The sequence below is a fragment of the Lepisma saccharinum genome, chromosome 13 (assembly GCF_977018435.1).
Source record: "Lepisma saccharinum chromosome 13, izLepSacc3.1, whole genome shotgun sequence".
Lineage (NCBI taxonomy): Eukaryota > Metazoa > Arthropoda > Insecta > Zygentoma > Lepismatidae > Lepisma > Lepisma saccharinum.
Window position 1 is genome coordinate 45,921,169 of NC_139241.1, and position 21,192 is coordinate 45,942,360.

Sequence of the window (21,192 nt, forward strand, 5' to 3'; positions counted from 1 at the left end):
AGTTTAAAAACAGTCGAGGAACCTTTCTTCCGGATCAATTTAAAAACGGTCCAGGAACCTTTCTTCCGGATCAATTTAAAAACGGTCCAGGAACCTTTCTTCCGGATCAATTTAAATACGGTTGAGGAACCTTTCTTCCGGATCAATTTAAAAACGGTTGAGGAACCTTTCTTCCGGATCAATTTAAAAACGGTTCAGGAACCTTTCTTCCGGATCAATTTAAAAACGGTCCAGGAACCTTTTTTCCGGATCAATTTAAAAACGGTCCAGGAACCTTTCTTCCGAATCAATTTAAATACGGTTGAGGAACCTTTCTTCCGGATCAATTTAAAAACGGTTCAGGAACCTTTCTTCCGGATCAATTTAAAAACGGTCCAGGAACCTTTCTTCCGGATCAATTTAAATACGGTTCAGGAACCTTTCTTCCGGATCAATTTAAAAACGGTTCAGGAACCTTTCTTCCGGATCAATTTAAAAACGGTCCAGGAACCTTTCTTCCGAATCAATTTAAATACGGTTCAGGAACCTTTCTTCCGGATCAATTTAAAAACGGTCCAGGAACCTTTCTTCCGGATCAATTTAAAAACGGTCCAGGAACCTTTCTTCCGGATCAATTTAAATACGGTTCAGGAACCTTTCTTCCGAATCAATTTAAAAACGGTTGAGGAACCTTTCTTCCGAATCAATTTAAAAACGGTTGAGGAACCTTTCTTCCGGATCAATTTAAAAACGGTTCAGGAACCTTTCTTCCGGATCAATTTAAAAACGGTTCAGGAACCTTTCTTCCGGATCAATTTAAATACGGTCCAGGAACCTTTTTTCCGGATCAATTTAAAAACGGTCCAGGAACCTTTCTTCCGGATCAATTTAAATACGGTCCAGGAACCTTTCTTCCGGATCAATTTAAAAAAGGTTCAGGAACCTTTCTTCCGGATCAATTTAAATACGGTCCAGGAACCTTTCTTCCGGATCAATTTAAATACGGTCCAGGAACCTTTCTTCCGGATCAATTTAAATACGGTCCAGGAACCTTTCTTCCGGATCAATTTAAATACGGTCCAGGAACCTTTCTTCCGGATCAATTTAAAAACGGTCCAGGAACCTTTCTTCCGGATCAATTTAAAAACGGTCCAGGAACCTTTCTTCCGGATCAATTTAAATACGGTTCAGGAACCTTTCTTCCGAATCAATTTAAAAACGGTTGAGGAACCTTTCTTCCGGATCAATTTAAAAACGGTTCAGGAACCTTTCTTCCGGATCAATTTAAAAACGGTTGAGGAACATTTCTTCCGGATCAATTTAAAAACAGTCGAGGAACCTTTCTTCCGGATCAATTTAAAAACGGTCCAGGAACCTTTCTTCCGGATCAATTTAAAAACGGTCCAGGAACCTTTCTTCCGGATCAATTTAAAAACAGTCGAGGAACCTTTCTTCCGGATCAATTTAAAAACAGTCGAGGAACCTTTCTTCCGAATCAATTTAAAAACGGTTGAGGAACCTTTCTTCCGAATCAATTTAAAAACGGTTGAGGAACATTTCTTCCGGATCAATTTAAAAACGGTTCAGGAACCTTTCTTCCGGATCAATTTAAATACGGTCCAGGAACCTTTTTCCCGGATCAATTTAAAAACGGTCCAGGAACCTTTCTTCCGGATCAATTTAAATACGGTCCAGGAACCTTTCTTCTGGATCAATTTAAAAAAGGTTCAGGAACCTTTCTTCCGGATCAATTTAAATACGGTCCAGGAACCTTTCTTCCGGATCAATTTAAATACGGTCCAGGAACCTTTCTTCCGGATCAATTTAAATACGGTCCAGGAACCTTTCTTCCGAATCAATTTAAAAACGGTTGAGGAACCTTTCTTCCGGATCAATTTAAAAACGGTTCAGGAACCTTCCTTCCGGATCAATTTAAAAACGGTTGAGGAACATTTCTTCCGGATCAATTTAAAAACAGTCGAGGAACCTTTCTTCCGGATCAATTTAAAAACGGTCCAGAAACCTTTCTTCCGGATCAATTTAAAAACGGTCCAGGAACCTTTCTTCCGGATCAATTTAAATACGGTTGAGGAACCTTTCTTCCGGATCAATTTAAAAACGGTTCAGGAACCTTTCTTCCGGATGAATTTAAAAACGGTCCAGGAACCTTTCTTCCGGATCAATTTAAATACGGTTGAGGAACCTTTCTTCCGGATCAATTTAAAAACGGTTGAGGAACCTTTCTTCCGGATCAATTTAAATACGGTCCAGGAACCTTTCTTCCGGATCAATTTAAAAACGGTTCTGGAACATTTCTTCCGAATCAATTTAAAAACGGTTCAGAAACCTTTCTTCCGGATCAATTTAAATACGGTTCAGGAACCTTTCTTCCGAATCAATTTAAAAACGGTTGAGGAACCTTTCTTCCGGATCAATTTAAATACGGTCCAGGAACCTTTCTTCCGGATCAATTTAAAAACGGTTGAGGAACTTTTCTTCCGGATCAATTTAAAAACGGTTCAGGAACCTTTCTTCCGAATCAATTTAAAAACGGTTCAGGAACCTTTCTTCCGGATCAATTTAAAAACGGTTGAGGAACCTTTCTTCCGAATCAATTTAAATACGGTTCAGGAACCTTTCTTCCGAATCAATTTAAATACGGTCCAGGAACCTTTCTTCCGGATCAATTTAAAAACGGTTGAGGAACCTTTCTTCCGAATCAATTTAAAAACGGTTCAGGAACCTTTCTTCCGAATCAATTTAAAAACGGTTCAGGAACCTTTCTTCCGGATCAATTTAAATACGGTTCAGGAACCTTTCTTCCGGATCAATTTAAAAACGGTTGAGGAACCTTTCTTCCGGATCAATTTAAATACGGTCCAGGAACCTTTCTTCCTGATCAATTTAAAAACGGTCCAGGAACCTTTCTTCCGGATCAATTTAAATACGGTTCAGGAACCTTTCTTCCGAATCAATTTAAAAACGGTTGAGGAACCTTTCTTCCGGATCAATTTAAAAACGGTTCAGGAACCTTTCTTCCGGATCAATTTAAAAACGGTTGAGGAACATTTCTTCCGGATCAATTTAAAAACGGTCCAGGAACCTTTCTTCCGGATCAATTTAAAAACGGTCCAGGAACCTTTCTTCCGGATCAATTTAAAAACGGTCCAGGAACCTTTCTTCCGGATCAATTTAAAAACAGTCGAGGAACCTTTCTTCCGGATCAATTTAAAAACAGTCGAGGAACCTTTCTTCCGAATCAATTTAAAAACGGTTGAGGAACCTTTCTTCCGGATCAATTTAAAAACGGTCCAGAAACCTTTCTTCCGGATCAATTTAAAAACGGTCCAGGAACCTTTCTTCCGGATCAATTTAAATACGGTTGAGGAACCTTTCTTCCGGATCAATTTAAAAACGGTTCAGGAACCTTTCTTCCGGATGAATTTAAAAACGGTCCAGGAACCTTTCTTCCGGATCAATTTAAATACGGTCCAGGAACCTTTCTTCCGGATCAATTTAAAAACGGTTGAGGAACCTTTCTTCCGGATCAATTTAAATACGGTCCAGGAACCTTTCTTCCGGATCAATTTAAAAACGGTTCAGGAACCTTTCTTCCGAATCAATTTAAAAAAGGTTCAGAAACCTTTCTTCCGGATCAATTTAAATACGGTTCAGGAACCTTTCTTCCGAATCAATTTAAAAACGGTTGAGGAACCTTTCTTCCGGATCAATTTAAATACGGTCCAGGAACCTTTCTTCCGGATCAATTTAAAAACGGTTGAGGAACCTTTCTTCCGGATCAATTTAAAAACGGTTCAGGAACCTTTCTTCCGAATCAATTTAAAAACGGTTCAGGAACCTTTCTTCCGGATCAATTTAAAAACGGTTGAGGAACCTTTCTTCCGAATCAATTTAAATACGGTTCAGGAACCTTTCTTCCGAATCAATTTAAATACGGTCCAGGAACCTTTCTTCCGGATCAATTTAAAAACGGTTGAGGAACCTTTCTTCCGAATCAATTTAAAAACGGTTCAGGAACCTTTCTTCCGAATCAATTTAAAAACGGTTCAGGAACCTTTCTTCCGGATCAATTTAAATACGGTTCAGGAACCTTTCTTCCGGATCAATTTAAAAACGGTTGAGGAACCTTTCTTCCGGATCAATTTAAATACGGTCCAGGAACCTTTCTTCCTGATCAATTTAAAAACGGTCCAGGAACCTTTCTTCCGGATCAATTTAAATACGGTTCAGGAACCTTTCTTCCGAATCAATTTAAAAACGGTTGAGGAACCTTTCTTCCGGATCAATTTAAAAACGGTTCAGGAACCTTTCTTCCGGATCAATTTAAAAACGGTTGAGGAACATTTCTTCCGGATCAATTTAAAAACGGTCCAGGAACCTTTCTTCCGGATCAATTTAAAAACGGTCCAGGAACCTTTCTTCCGGATCAATTTAAAAACGGTCCAGGAACCTTTCTTCCGGATCAATTTAAAAACAGTCGAGGAACCTTTCTTCCGGATCAATTTAAAAACAGTCGAGGAACCTTTCTTCCGAATCAATTTAAAAACGGTTGAGGAACCTTTCTTCCGAATCAATTTAAAAACGGTTGAGGAACCTTTCTTCCGTATCAATTTGAAAACGGTTCAGGAACCTTTCTTCCGGATCAATTTAAAAACGGTCCAGGAACCTTTCTTCCGGATCAATTTAAAAACGGTCCAGGAACCTTTCTTCCGGATCAATTTAAATACGGTTGAGGAACCTTTCTTCCGGATCAATTTAAAAACGGTTCAGGAACCTTTCTTCCGGATCAATTTAAATACGGTCCAGGAACCTTTCTTCCGGATCAATTTAAAAACGGTTCAGGAACCTTTCTTCCGGATCAATTTAAATACGGTCCAGGAACCTTTTTTCCGGATCAATTTAAAAACGGTTCAGGAACCTTTCTTCCGAATCAATTTAAAAAGGGTTGAGGAACCTTTCTTCCGGATCAATTTAAAAACGGTTCAGGAACCTTTCTTCCGGATCAATTTAAAAACGGTTGAGGAACATTTCTTCCGGATCAGTTTAAAAACAGTCGAGGAACCTTTCTTCCGGATCAATTTAAAAACGGTCCAGGAACCTTTCTTCCGGATCAATTTAAAAACGGTCCAGGAACCTTTCTTCCGGATCAATTTAAATACGGTTGAGGAACCTTTCTTCCGAATCAATTTAAAAAGGGTTGAGGAACCTTTCTTCCGGATCAATTTAAAAACGGTTCAGGAACCTTTCTTCCGGATCAATTTAAATACGGTTCAGGAACCTTTCTTCCGAATCAATTTAAAAAGGGTTGAGGAACCTTTCTTCCGGATCAATTTAAAAACGGTTCAGGAACCTTTTTTCCGGATCAATTTAAAAACGGTTGAGGAACATTTCTTCCGGATCAGTTTAAAAACAGTCGAGGAACCTTTCTTCCGGATCAATTTAAAAACGGTCCAGGAACCTTTCTTCCGGATCAATTTAAAAACGGTCCAGGAACCTTTCTTCCGGATCAATTTAAATACGGTTGAGGAACCTTTCTTCCGGATCAATTTAAAAACGGTTCAGGAACCTTTCTTCCGGATCAATTTAAAAACGGTCCAGGAACCTTTCTTCCGGATCAATTTAAATACGGTTGAGGAACCTTTCTTCCGGATCAATTTAAAAACGGTTGAGGAACCTTTCTTCCGGATCAATTTAGAAACGGTTCAGGAACCTTTCTTCCGGATCAATTTAAAAACGGTCCAGGAACCTTTTTTCCGGATCAATTTAAAAACGGTCCAGGAACCTTTCTTCCGAATCAATTTAAATACGGTTGAGGAACCTTTCTTCCGGATCAATTTAAAAACGGTTCAGGAACCTTTCTTCCGGATCAATTTAAAAACGGTCCAGGAACCTTTCTTCCGGATCAATTTAAATACGGTTCAGGAACCTTTCTTCCGGATCAATTTAAAAACGGTTCAGGAACCTTTCTTCCGGATCAATTTAAAAACGGTCCAGGAACCTTTCTTCCGAATCAATTTAAATACGGTTCAGGAACCTTTCTTCCGGATCAATTTAAATACGGTTCAGGAACCTTTCTTCCGGATCAATTTAAAAACGGTTGAGGAACCTTTCTTCCGGATCAATTTAAAAACGGTTGAGGAACCTTTCTTCCGGATCAATTTAAATACGGTTGAGGAACCTTTCTTCCGGATCAATTTAAAAACGGTCCAGGAACCTTTCTTCCGGATCAATTTAAATACGGTTCAGGAACCTTTCTTCCGAATCAATTTAAATACGGTTGAGGAACCTTTCTTCCGGATCAATTTAAAAACGGTTGAGGAACCTTTCTTCCGGATCAATTTAAAAACGGTTCAGGAACCTTTCTTCCGGATCAATTTAAAAACGGTCCAGGAACCTTTCTTCCGGATCAATTTAAATACGGTTCAGGAACCTTTCTTCCGAATCAATTTAAAAAGGGTTGAGGAACCTTTCTTCCGGATCAATTTAAAAACGGTTCAGGAACCTTTCTTCCGGATCAATTTAAAAACGGTTGAGGAACATTTCTTCCGGATCAGTTTAAAAACAGTCGAGGAACCTTTCTTCCGGATCAATTTAAAAACGGTCCAGGAACCTTTCTTCCGGATCAATTTAAAAACGGTCCAGGAACCTTTCTTCCGGATCAATTTAAATACGGTTGAGGAACCTTTCTTCCGGATCAATTTAAAAACGGTTCAGGAACCTTTCTTCCGGATCAATTTAAAAACGGTCCAGGAACCTTTCTTCCGGATCAATTTAAATACGGTTGAGGAACCTTTCTTCCGGATCAATTTAAAAACGGTTGAGGAACCTTTCTTCCGGATCAATTTAAATACGGTTGAGGAACCTTTCTTCCGGATAAATTTAAAAACGGTCCAGGAACCTTTCTTCCGAATCAATTTAAATACGGTTCAGGAACCTTTCTTCCGGATCAATTTAAATACGGTTCAGGAACCTTTCTTCCGGATCAATTTAAAAACGGTTGAGGAACCTTTCTTCCGGATCAATTTAAAAACGGTTGAGGAACCTTTCTTCCGGATCAATTTAAATACGGTTGAGGAACCTTTCTTCCGGATCAATTTAAAAACGGTCCAGGAACCTTTCTTCCGGATCAATTTAAATACGGTTCAGGAACCTTTCTTCCGAATCAATTTAAATACGGTTGAGGAACCTTTCTTCCGGATCAATTTAAAAACGGTTGAGGAACCTTTCTTCCGGATCAATTTAAAAACGGTTCAGGAACCTTTCTTCCGGATCAATTTAAAAACGGTCCAGGAACCTTTCTTCCGGATCAATTTAAATACGGTTCAGGAACCTTTCTTCCGAATCAATTTAAAAAGGGTTGAGGAACCTTTCTTCCGGATCAATTTAAAAACGGTTCAGGAACCTTTCTTCCGGATCAATTTAAAAACGGTTGAGGAACATTTCTTCCGGATCAGTTTAAAAACAGTCGAGGAACCTTTCTTCCGGATCAATTTAAAAACGGTCCAGGAACCTTTCTTCCGGATCAATTTAAAAACGGTCCAGGAACCTTTCTTCCGGATCAATTTAAATACGGTTGAGGAACCTTTCTTCCGGATCAATTTAAAAACGGTTGAGGAACCTTTCTTCCGGATCAATTTAAAAACGGTTCAGGAACCTTTCTTCCGGATCAATTTAAAAACGGTCCAGGAACCTTTTTTCCGGATCAATTTAAAAACGGTCCAGGAACCTTTCTTCCGAATCAATTTAAATACGGTTGAGGAACCTTTCTTCCGGATCAATTTAAAAACGGTTCAGGAACCTTTCTTCCGGATCAATTTAAAAACGGTCCAGGAACCTTTCTTCCGGATCAATTTAAATACGGTTCAGGAACCTTTCTTCCGGATCAATTTAAAAACGGTTCAGGAACCTTTCTTCCGGATCAATTTAAAAACGGTCCAGGAACCTTTCTTCCGAATCAATTTAAATACGGTTCAGGAACCTTTCTTCCGGATCAATTTAAAAACGGTCCAGGAACCTTTCTTCCGGATCAATTTAAAAACGGTCCAGGAACCTTTCTTCCGGATCAATTTAAATACGGTTCAGGAACCTTTCTTCCGAATCAATTTAAAAACGGTTGAGGAACCTTTCTTCCGAATCAATTTAAAAACGGTTGAGGAACCTTTCTTCCGGATCAATTTAAAAACGGTTCAGGAACCTTTCTTCCCGATCAATTTAAAAACGGTTCAGGAACCTTTCTTCCGGATCAATTTAAATACGGTCCAGGAACCTTTTTTCCGGATCAATTTAAAAACGGTCCAGGAACCTTTCTTCCGGATCAATTTAAATACGGTCCAGGAACCTTTCTTCCGGATCAATTTAAAAAAGGTTCAGGAACCTTTCTTCCGGATCAATTTAAATACGGTCCAGGAACCTTTCTTCCGGATCAATTTAAATACGGTCCAGGAACCTTTCTTCCGGATCAATTTAAATACGGTCCAGGAACCTTTCTTCCGGATCAATTTAAATACGGTCCAGGAACCTTTCTTCCGGATCAATTTAAAAACGGTCCAGGAACCTTTCTTCCGGATCAATTTAAAAACGGTCCAGGAACCTTTCTTCCGGATCAATTTAAATACGGTTCAGGAACCTTTCTTCCGAATCAATTTAAAAACGGTTGAGGAACCTTTCTTCCGGATCAATTTAAAAACGGTTCAGGAACCTTTCTTCCGGATCAATTTAAAAACGGTTGAGGAACATTTCTTCCGGATCAATTTAAAAACAGTCGAGGAACCTTTCTTCCGGATCAATTTAAAAACGGTCCAGGAACCTTTCTTCCGGATCAATTTAAAAACGGTCCAGGAACCTTTCTTCCGGATCAATTTAAAAACAGTCGAGGAACCTTTCTTCCGGATCAATTTAAAAACAGTCGAGGAACCTTTCTTCCGAATCAATTTAAAAACGGTTGAGGAACCTTTCTTCCGAATCAATTTAAAAACGGTTGAGGAACATTTCTTCCGGATCAATTTAAAAACGGTTCAGGAACCTTTCTTCCGGATCAATTTAAATACGGTCCAGGAACCTTTTTCCCGGATCAATTTAAAAACGGTCCAGGAACCTTTCTTCCGGATCAATTTAAATACGGTCCAGGAACCTTTCTTCTGGATCAATTTAAAAAAGGTTCAGGAACCTTTCTTCCGGATCAATTTAAATACGGTCCAGGAACCTTTCTTCCGGATCAATTTAAATACGGTCCAGGAACCTTTCTTCCGGATCAATTTAAATACGGTCCAGGAACCTTTCTTCCGGATCAATTTAAATACGGTCCAGGAACCTTTCTTCCGGATCAATTTAAAAACGGTCCAGGAACCTTTCTTCCGGATCAATTTAAAAACGGTCCAGGAACCTTTCTTCCGGATCAATTTAAATACGGTTCAGGAACCTTTCTTCCGAATCAATTTAAAAACGGTTGAGGAACCTTTCTTCCGGATCAATTTAAAAACGGTTCAGGAACCTTCCTTCCGGATCAATTTAAAAACGGTTGAGGAACATTTCTTCCGGATCAATTTAAAAACAGTCGAGGAACCTTTCTTCCGGATCAATTTAAAAACGGTCCAGAAACCTTTCTTCCGGATCAATTTAAAAACGGTCCAGGAACCTTTCTTCCGGATCAATTTAAATACGGTTGAGGAACCTTTCTTCCGGATCAATTTAAAAACGGTTCAGGAACCTTTCTTCCGGATGAATTTAAAAACGGTCCAGGAACCTTTCTTCCGGATCAATTTAAATACGGTTGAGGAACCTTTCTTCCGGATCAATTTAAAAACGGTTGAGGAACCTTTCTTCCGGATCAATTTAAATACGGTCCAGGAACCTTTCTTCCGGATCAATTTAAAAACGGTTCAGGAACCTTTCTTCCGAATCAATTTAAAAACGGTTCAGAAACCTTTCTTCCGGATCAATTTAAATACGGTTCAGGAACCTTTCTTCCGAATCAATTTAAAAACGGTTGAGGAACCTTTCTTCCGGATCAATTTAAATACGGTCCAGGAACCTTTCTTCCGGATCAATTTAAAAACGGTTGAGGAACCTTTCTTCCGGATCAATTTAAAAACGGTTCAGGAACCTTTCTTCCGAATCAATTTAAAAACGGTTCAGGAACCTTTCTTCCGGATCAATTTAAAAACGGTTGAGGAACCTTTCTTCCGAATCAATTTAAATACGGTTCAGGAACCTTTCTTCCGAATCAATTTAAATACGGTCCAGGAACCTTTCTTCCGGATCAATTTAAAAACGGTTGAGGAACCTTTCTTCCGAATCAATTTAAAAACGGTTCAGGAACCTTTCTTCCGAATCAATTTAAAAACGGTTCAGGAACCTTTCTTCCGGATCAATTTAAATACGGTTCAGGAACCTTTCTTCCGGATCAATTTAAAAACGGTTGAGGAACCTTTCTTCCGGATCAATTTAAATACGGTCCAGGAACCTTTCTTCCTGATCAATTTAAAAACGGTCCAGGAACCTTTCTTCCGGATCAATTTAAATACGGTTCAGGAACCTTTCTTCCGAATCAATTTAAAAACGGTTGAGGAACCTTTCTTCCGGATCAATTTAAAAACGGTTCAGGAACCTTTCTTCCGGATCAATTTAAAAACGGTTGAGGAACATTTCTTCCGGATCAATTTAAAAACGGTCCAGGAACCTTTCTTCCGGATCAATTTAAAAACGGTCCAGGAACCTTTCTTCCGGATCAATTTAAAAACGGTCCAGGAACCTTTCTTCCGGATCAATTTAAAAACAGTCGAGGAACCTTTCTTCCGGATCAATTTAAAAACAGTCGAGGAACCTTTCTTCCGAATCAATTTAAAAACGGTTGAGGAACCTTTCTTCCGAATCAATTTAAAAACGGTTGAGGAACATTTCTTCCGGATCAATTTAAAAACGGTTCAGGAACCTTTCTTCCGGATCAATTTAAATACGGTCCAGGAACCTTTTTTCCGGATCAATTTAAAAACGGTCCAGGAACCTTTCTTCCGGATCAATTTAAATACGGTCCAGGAACCTTTCTTCCGGATCAATTTAAAAAAGGTTCAGGAACCTTTCTTCCGGATCAATTTAAATACGGTCCAGGAACCTTTCTTCCGGATCAATTTAAATACGGTCCAGGAACCTTTCTTCCGGATCAATTTAAATACGGTCCAGGAACCTTTCTTCCGGATCAATTTAAATACGGTCCAGGAACCTTTCTTCCGGATCAATTTAAAAACGGTCCAGGAACCATTCTTCCGGATCAATTTAAAAACGGTCCAGGAACCTTTCTTCCGGATCAATTTAAATACGGTTCAGGAACCTTTCTTCCGAATCAGTTTAAAAACGGTTGAGGAACCTTTCTTCCGGATCAATTTAAAAACGGTTCAGGAACCTTTCTTCCGGATCAATTTAAAAGCGGTTGAGGAACATTTCTTCCGGATCAATTTAAAAACAGTCGAGGAACCTTTCTTCCGGATCAATTTAAAAACGGTCCAGGAACCTTTCTTCCGGATCAATTTAAAAACGGTCCAGGAACCTTTCTTCCGGATCAATTTAAATGCGGTTGAGGAACCTTTCTTCCGGATCAATTTAAAAACGGTTCAGGAACCTTTCTTCCGGATCAATTTAAAAACGGTCCAGGAACCTTTCTTCCGGATCAATTTAAATACGGTTGAGGAACCTTTCTTCCGGATCAATTTAAAAACGGTTGAGGAACCTTTCATCCGGATCAATTTAAAAACGGTTCAGGGACCTTTCTTCCGGATCAATTTAAAAACGGTCCAGGAACCTTTCTTCCGAATCAATTTAAATACGGTTCAGGAACCTTTCTTCCGGATCAATTTAAAAACGGTTCAGGAACCTTTCTTCCGGATCAATTTAAAAACGGTCCAGGAACCTTTCTTCCGAATCAATTTAAAAACGGTTGAGGAACCTTTCTTCCGGATCAATTTAAAAACGGTCCAGGAACCTTTCTTCCGAATCAATTTAAAAACGGTCCAGGAACCTTTCTTCCGAATCAATTTAAATACGGTTCAGGAACCTTTCTTCCGGATCAATTTAAATACGGTTCAGGAACCTTTCTTCCGAATCAATTTAAAAACGGTTCAGGAACCTTTCTTCCGGATCAATTTAAAAACGGTCCAGGAACCTTTCTTCCGAATCAATTTAAAAACGGTTGAGGAACCTTTCTTTCGGATCAATTTAAAAACGGTCCAGGAACCTTTCTTCCGGATCAATTTAAATACGGTTCAGGAACCTTTCTTCCGGATCAATTTAAAAACGGTTCAGGAACCTTTCTTCCGGATGAATTTAAAAACGGTCCAGGAACCTTTCTTCCGGATCAATTTAAATACGGTTGAGGAACCTTTCTTCCGGATCAATTTAAAAACGGTTGAGGAACCTTTCTTCCGGATCAATTTAAATACGGTCCAGGAACCTTTCTTCCGGATCAATTTAAAAACGGTTCAGGAACCTTTCTTCCGAATCAATTTAAAAACGGTTCAGGAACCTTTCTTCCGGATCAATTTAAATACGGTTCAGGAACCTTTCTTCCGAATCAATTTAAAAACGGTTGAGGAACCTTTCTTCCGGATCAATTTAAATACGGTCCAGGAACCTTTCGTCCGGATCAATTTAAAAACGGTTGAGGAACCTTTCTTCCGGATCAATTTAAAAACGGTTCAGGAACCTTTCTTCCGAATCAATTTAAAAACGGTTCAGGAACCTTTCTTCCGGATCAATTTAAAAACGGTTGAGGAACCTTTCTTCCGAATCAATTTAAATACGGTTCAGGAACCTTTCTTCCGAATCAATTTAAATACGGTCCAGGAACCTTTCTTCCGGATCAATTTAAAAACGGTTGAGGAACCTTTCTTCCGAATCAATTTAAAAACGGTTCAGGAACCTCTCTTCCGAATCAATTTAAAAACGGTTCAGGAACCTTTCTTCCGGATCAATTTAAATACGGTTCAGGAACCTTTCTTCCGGATCAATTTAAAAACGGTTGAGGAACCTTTCTTCCGGATCAATTTAAATACGGTCCAGGAACCTTTCTTCCGGATCAATTTAAAAACGGTCCAGGAACCTTTCTTCCGGATCAATTTAAATACGGTTCAGGAACCTTTCTTCCGAATCAATTTAAAAACGGTTGAGGAACCTTTCTTCCGGATCAATTTAAAAACGGTTCAGGAACCTTTCTTCCGGATCAATTTAAAAACGGTTGAGGAACAATTCTTCCGGATCAATTTAAAAACAGTCGAGGAACCTTTCTTCCGGATCAATTTAAAAATGGTCCAGGAACCTTTCTTCCGGGTCAATTTAAAAACGGTCCAGGAACCTTTCTTCCGGATCAATTTAAAAACAGTCGAGGAACCTTTCTTCCTGATCAATTTAAAAACAGTCGAGGAACCTTTCTTCCGAATCAATTTAAAAACGGTTGAGGAACCTTTCTTCCGAATCAATTTAAAAACGGTTGAGGAACATTTCTTCCGGATCAATTTAAAAACGGTTCAGGAACCTTTCTTCCGGATCAATTTAAATACGGTCCAGGAACCTTTTTTCCGGATCAATTTAAAAACGGTCCAGGAACCTTTCTTCCGGATCAATTTAAATACGGTCCAGGAACCTTTTTTCCGGATCAATTTAAAAAAGGTTCAGGAACCTTTCTTCCGGATCAATTTAAATACGGTCCAGGAACCTTTCTTCCGGATCAATTTAAATACGGTCCAGGAACCTTTCTTCCGGATCAATTTAAATACGGTCCAGGAACCTTTCTTCCGGATCAATTTAAATACGGTCCAGGAACCTTTCTTCCGGATCAATTTAAATACGGTCCAGGAACCTTTCTTCCGGATCAATTTAAAAACGGTCCAGGAACCTTTCTTCCGGATCAATTTAAATACGGTTCAGGAACCTTTCTTCCGAATCAATTTAAAAACGGTTGAGGAACCTTTCTTCCGGATCAATTTAAAAACGGTTCAGGAACCTTTCTTCCGGATCAATTTAAAAACGGTTGAGGAACATTTCTTCCGGATCAATTTAAAAACAGTCGAGGAACCTTTCTTCCGGATCAATTTAAAAACGGTCCAGGAACCTTTCTTCCGGATCAATTTAAAAACGGTCCAGGAACCTTTCTTCCGGATCAATTTAAATACGGTTGAGGAACCTTTCTTCCGGATCAATTTAAAAACGGTCCAGGAACCTTTCTTCCGAATCAATTTAAAAACGGTTCAGGAACCTTTCTTCCGGATCAATTTAAAAACGGTCCAGGAACCTTTCTTCCGAATCAATTTAAAAACGGTTGAGGAACCTTTCTTTCGGATCAATTTAAAAACGGTCCAGGAACCTTTCTTCCGGATCAATTTAAATACGGTTCAGGAACCTTTCTTCCGGATCAATTTAAAAACGGTTCAGGAACCTTTCTTCCGGATGAATTTAAAAACGGTCCAGGAACCTTTCTTCCGGATCAATTTAAATACGGTTGAGGAACCTTTCTTCCGGATCAATTTAAAAACGGTTGAGGAACCTTTCTTCCGGATCAATTTAAATACGGTCCAGGAACCTTTCTTCCGGATCAATTTAAAAACGGTTCAGGAACCTTTCTTCCGAATCAATTTAAAAACGGTTCAGGAACCTTTCTTCCGGATCAATTTAAATACGGTTCAGGAACCTTTCTTCCGAATCAATTTAAAAACGGTTGAGGAACCTTTCTTCCGGATCAATTTAAATACGGTCCAGGAACCTTTCGTCCGGATCAATTTAAAAACGGTTGAGGAACCTTTCTTCCGGATCAATTTAAAAACGGTTCAGGAACCTTTCTTCCGAATCAATTTAAAAACGGTTCAGGAACCTTTCTTCCGGATCAATTTAAAAACGGTTGAGGAACCTTTCTTCCGAATCAATTTAAATACGGTTCAGGAACCTTTCTTCCGAATCAATTTAAATACGGTCCAGGAACCTTTCTTCCGGATCAATTTAAAAACGGTTGAGGAACCTTTCTTCCGAATCAATTTAAAAACGGTTCAGGAACCTCTCTTCCGAATCAATTTAAAAACGGTTCAGGAACCTTTCTTCCGGATCAATTTAAATACGGTTCAGGAACCTTTCTTCCGGATCAATTTAAAAACGGTTGAGGAACCTTTCTTCCGGATCAATTTAAATACGGTCCAGGAACCTTTCTTCCGGATCAATTTAAAAACGGTCCAGGAACCTTTCTTCCGGATCAATTTAAATACGGTTCAGGAACCTTTCTTCCGAATCAATTTAAAAACGGTTGAGGAACCTTTCTTCCGGATCAATTTAAAAACGGTTCAGGAACCTTTCTTCCGGATCAATTTAAAAACGGTTGAGGAACATTTCTTCCGGATCAATTTAAAAACAGTCGAGGAACCTTTCTTCCGGATCAATTTAAAAATGGTCCAGGAACCTTTCTTCCGGGTCAATTTAAAAACGGTCCAGGAACCTTTCTTCCGGATCAATTTAAAAACAGTCGAGGAACCTTTCTTCCTGATCAATTTAAAAACAGTCGAGGAACCTTTCTTCCGAATCAATTTAAAAACGGTTGAGGAACCTTTCTTCCGAATCAATTTAAAAACGGTTGAGGAACATTTCTTCCGGATCAATTTAAAAACGGTTCAGGAACCTTTCTTCCGGATCAATTTAAATACGGTCCAGGAACCTTTTTTCCGGATCAATTTAAAAACGGTCCAGGAACCTTTCTTCCGGATCAATTTAAATACGGTCCAGGAACCTTTCTTCCGGATCAATTTAAAAAAGGTTCAGGAACCTTTCTTCCGGATCAATTTAAATACGGTCCAGGAACCTTTCTTCCGGATCAATTTAAATACGGTCCAGGAACCTTTCTTCCGGATCAATTTAAATACGGTCCAGGAACCTTTCTTCCGGATCAATTTAAATACGGTCCAGGAACCTTTCTTCCGGATCAATTTAAATACGGTCCAGGAACCTTTCTTCCGGATCAATTTAAAAACGGTCCAGGAACCTTTCTTCCGGATCAATTTAAATACGGTTCAGGAACCTTTCTTCCGAATCAATTTAAAAACGGTTGAGGAACCTTTCTTCCGGATCAATTTAAAAACGGTTCAGGAACCTTTCTTCCGGATCAATTTAAAAACGGTTGAGGAACATTTCTTCCGGATCAATTTAAAAACAGTCGAGGAACCTTTCTTCCGGATCAATTTAAAAACGGTCCAGGAACCTTTCTTCCGGATCAATTTAAAAACGGTCCAGGAACCTTTCTTCCGGATCAATTTAAATACGGTTGAGGAACCTTTCTTCCGGATCAATTTAAAAACGGTCCAGGAACCTTTCTTCCGAATCAATTTAAAAACGGTTCAGGAACCTTTCTTCCGGATCAATTTAAAAACGGTCCAGGAACCTTTCTTCCGAATCAATTTAAAAACGGTTGAGGAACCTTTCTTTCGGATCAATTTAAAAACGGTCCAGGAACCTTTCTTCCGGATCAATTTAAATACGGTTCAGGAACCTTTCTTCCGGATCAATTTAAAAACGGTTCAGGAACCTTTCTTCCGGATGAATTTAAAAACGGTCCAGGAACCTTTCTTCCGGATCAATTTAAATACGGTTGAGGAACCTTTCTTCCGGATCAATTTAAAAACGGTTGAGGAACCTTTCTTCCGGATCAATTTAAATACGGTCCAGGAACCTTTCTTCCGGATCAATTTAAAAACGGTCCAGGAACCTTTCTTCCGAATCAATTTAAAAACGGTTCAGGAACCTTTCTTCCGGATCAATTTAAATACGGTTCAGGAACCTTTCTTCCGAATCAATTTAAAAACGGTTGAGGAACCTTTCTTCCGGATCAATTTAAATACGGTCCAGGAACCTTTCGTCCGGATCAATTTAAAAACGGTTGAGGAACCTTTCTTCCGGATCAATTTAAAAACGGTTCAGGAACCTTTCTTCCGAATCAATTTAAAAACGGTTCAGGAACCTTTCTTCCGGATCAATTTAAAAACGGTTGAGGAACCTTTCTTCCGAATCAATTTAAATACGGTTCAGGAACCTTTCTTCCGAATCAATTTAAATACGGTCCAGGAACCTTTCTTCCGGATCAATTTAAAAACGGTTGAGGAACCTTTCTTCCGAATCAATTTAAAAACGGTTCAGGAACCTCTCTTCCGAATCAATTTAAAAACGGTTCAGGAACCTTTCTTCCGGATCAATTTAAATACGGTTCAGGAACCTTTCTTCCGGATCAATTTAAAAACGGTTGAGGAACCTTTCTTCCGGATCAATTTAAATACGGTCCAGGAACCTTTCTTCCGGATCAATTTAAAAACGGTCCAGGAACCTTTCTTCCGGATCAATTTAAATACGGTTCAGGAACCTTTCTTCCGAATCAATTTAAAAACGGTTGAGGAACCTTTCTTCCGGATCAATTTAAAAACGGTTCAGGAACCTTTCTTCCGGATCAATTTAAAAACGGTTGAGGAACATTTCTTCCGGATCAATTTAAAAACAGTCGAGGAACCTTTCTTCCGGATCAATTTAAAAATGGTCCAGGAACCTTTCTTCCGGGTCAATTTAAAAACGGTCCAGGAACCTTTCTTCCGGATCAATTTAAAAACAGTCGAGGAACCTTTCTTCCTGATCAATTTAAAAACAGTCGAGGAACCTTTCTTCCGAATCAATTTAAAAACGGTTGAGGAACCTTTCTTCCGAATCAATTTAAAAACGGTTGAGGAACATTTCTTCCGGATCAATTTAAAAACGGTTCAGGAACCTTTCTTCCGGATCAATTTAAATACGGTCCAGGAACCTTTTTTCCGGATCAATTTAAAAACGGTCCAGGAATCTTTCTTCCGGATCAATTTAAATACGGTCCAGGAACCTTTCTTCCGGATCAATTTAAAAAAGGTTCAGGAACCTTTCTTCCGGATCAATTTAAATACGGTCCAGGAACCTTTCTTCCGGATCAATTTAAATACGGTCCAGGAACCTTTCTTCCGGATCAATTTAAATACGGTCCAGGAACCTTTCTTCCGGATCAATTTAAATACGGTCCAGGAACCTTTCTTCCGGATCAATTTAAATACGGTCCAGGAACCTTTCTTCCGGATCAATTTAAAAACGGTCCAGGAACCTTTCTTCCGGATCAATTTAAATACGGTTCAGGAACCTTTCTTCCGAATCAATTTAAAAACGGTTGAGGAACCTTTCTTCCGGATCAATTTAAAAACGGTTCAGGAACCTTTCTTCCGGATCAATTTAAAAACGGTTGAGGAACATTTCTTCCGGATCAATTTAAAAACAGTCGAGGAACCTTTCTTCCGGATCAATTTAAAAACGGTCCAGGAACCTTTCTTCCGGATCAATTTAAAAACGGTCCAGGAACCTTTCTTCCGGATCAATTTAAATACGGTTGAGGAACCTTTCTTCCGGATCAATTTAAAAACGGTTCAGGAACCTTTCTTCCGGATCAATTTAAAAACGGTCCAGGAACCTTTCTTCCGGATCAATTTAAATACGGTTGAGGAACCTTTCTTCCGGATCAATTTAAAAACGGTTGAGGAACCTTTCTTCCGGATCAATTTAAAAACGGTTCAGGGACCTTTCTTCCGGATCAATTTAAAAACGGTCCAGGAACCTTTCTTCCGAATCAATTTAAATACGGTTCAGGAACCTTTCTTCCGGATCAATTTAAAAACGGTTCAGGAACCTTTCTTCCGGATCAATTTAAAAACGGTCCAGGAACCTTTCTTCCGAATCAATTTAAAAACGGTTGAGGAACCTTTCTTCCGGATCAATTTAAAAACGGTCCAGGAACCTTTCTTCCGAATCAATTTAAAAACGGTCCAGGAACCTTTCTTCCGAATCAATTTAAATACGGTTCAGGAACCTTTCTTCCGGATCAATTTAAATACGGTTCAGGAACCTTTCTTCCGGATCAATTTAAAAACGGTTCAGGAACCTTTCTTCCGAATCAATTTAAATACGGTTCAGGAACCTTTCTTCCGAATCAATTTAAATACGGTTCAGGAACCTTTCTTCCGGATCAATTTAAAAACGGTCCAGAAACCTTTCTTCCGAATCAATTTAAAAACGGTCCAGGAACCTTTCTTCCGAATCAATTTAAAAACGGTTCAGGAACCTTTCTTCCGGATCAATTTAAAAACGGTTGAGGAACCTTTCTTTCGGATCAATTTAAAAACGGTCCAGGAACCTTTCTTCCGGATCAATTTAAATACGGTTCAGGAACCTTTCTTCCGGATCAATTTAAAAACGGTTGAGGAACCTTTCTTCCGAATCAATTTAAAAACGGTTCAGGAACCTCTCTTCCGAATCAATTTAAAAACGGTTCAGGAACCTTTCTTCCGGATCAATTTAAATACGGTTCAGGAACCTTTCTTCCGGATCAATTTAAAAACGGTTGAGGAACCTTTCTTCCGGATCAATTTAAATACGGTCCAGGAACCTTTCTTCCGGATCAATTTAAAAACGGTCCAGGAACCTTTCTTCCGGATCAATTTAAATACGGTTCAGGAACCTTTCTTCCGAATCAATTTAAAAACGGTTGAGGAACCTTTCTTCCGGATCAATTTAAAAACGGTTCAGGAACCTTTCTTCCGGATCAATTTAAAAACGGTTGAGGAACCTTTCTTCCGGATCAATTTAAAAACGGTCCAGGAACCTTTCTTCCGAATCAATTTAAAAACGGTCCAGGAACCTTTCTTCCGAATCAATTTAAATACGGTTCAGGAACCTTTCTTCCGGATCAATTTAAATACGGTTCAGGAACCTTTCTTCCGGATCAATTTAAAAACGGTTCAGGAACCTTTCTTCCGAATCAATTTAAATACGGTTCAGGAACCTTTCTTCCGAATCAATTTAAATACGGTTCAGGAACCTTTCTTCCGGATCAATTTAAAAACGGTCCAGAAACCTTTCTTCCGAATCAATTTAAAAACGGTCCAGGAACCTTTCTTCTTAATCAATTTAAAAACGGTTCAGGAACCTTTCTTCCGGATCAATTTAAAAACGGTCCAGGAACCTTTCTTCCGAATCAATTTAAAAACGGTTCAGGAACCTTTCTTCCGGATCAATTTAAAAACGGTCCAGGAACCTTTCTTCCGAATCAATTTAAAAACGGTTGAGGAACCTTTCTTTCGGATCAATTTAAAAACGGTCCAGGAACCTTTCTTCCGGATCAATTTAAATACGGTTCAGGAACCTTTCTTCCGGATCAATTTAAAAACGGTTCAGGAACCTTTCTTCCGGATGAATTTAAAAACGGTCCAGGAACCTTTCTTCCGGATCAATTTAAATACGGTTGAGGAACCTTTCTTCCGGATCAATTTAAAAACGGTTGAGGAACCTTTCTTCCGGATCAATTTAAATACGGTCCAGGAACCTTTCTTCCGGATCAATTTAAAAACGGTTCAGGAACCTTTCTTCCGAATCAATTTAAAAACGGTTCAGGAACCTTCCTTCCGGATCAATTTAAATACGGTTCAGGAACCTTTCTTCCGAATCAATTTAAAAACGGTTGAGGAACCTTTCTTCCGGATCAATTTAAATACGGTCCAGGAACCTTTCGTCCGGATCAATTTAAAAACGGTTGAGGAACCTTTCTTCCGGATCAATTTAAAAACGGTTCAGGAACCTTTCTTCCGAATCAATTTAAAAACGGTTCAGGAACCTTTCTTCCGGATCAATTTAAAAACGGTTGAGGAACCTTTCTTCCGAATCAATTTAAATACGGGTCAGGAACCTTTCTTCCGAATCAATTTAAATACGGTCCAGGAACCTTTCTTCCGGATCAATTTAAAAACGGTTGAGGAACCTTTCTTCCGAATCAATTTAAAAACGGTTCAGGAACCTCTCTTCCGAATCAATTTAAAAACGGTTCAGGAACCTTTCTTCCGGATCAATTTAAATACGGTTCAGGAACCTTTCTTCCGGATCAATTTAAAAACGGTTGAGGAACCTTTCTTCCGGATCAATTTAAATACGGTCCAGGAACCTTTCTTCCGGATCAATTTAAAAACGGTCCAGGAACCTTTCTTCCGGATCAATTTAAATACGGTTCAGGAACCTTTCTTCCGAATCAATTTAAAAACGGTTGAGGAACCTTTCTTCCGGATCAATTTAAAAACGGTTCAGGAACCTTTCTTCCGGATCAATTTAAAAACGGTTGAGGAACAT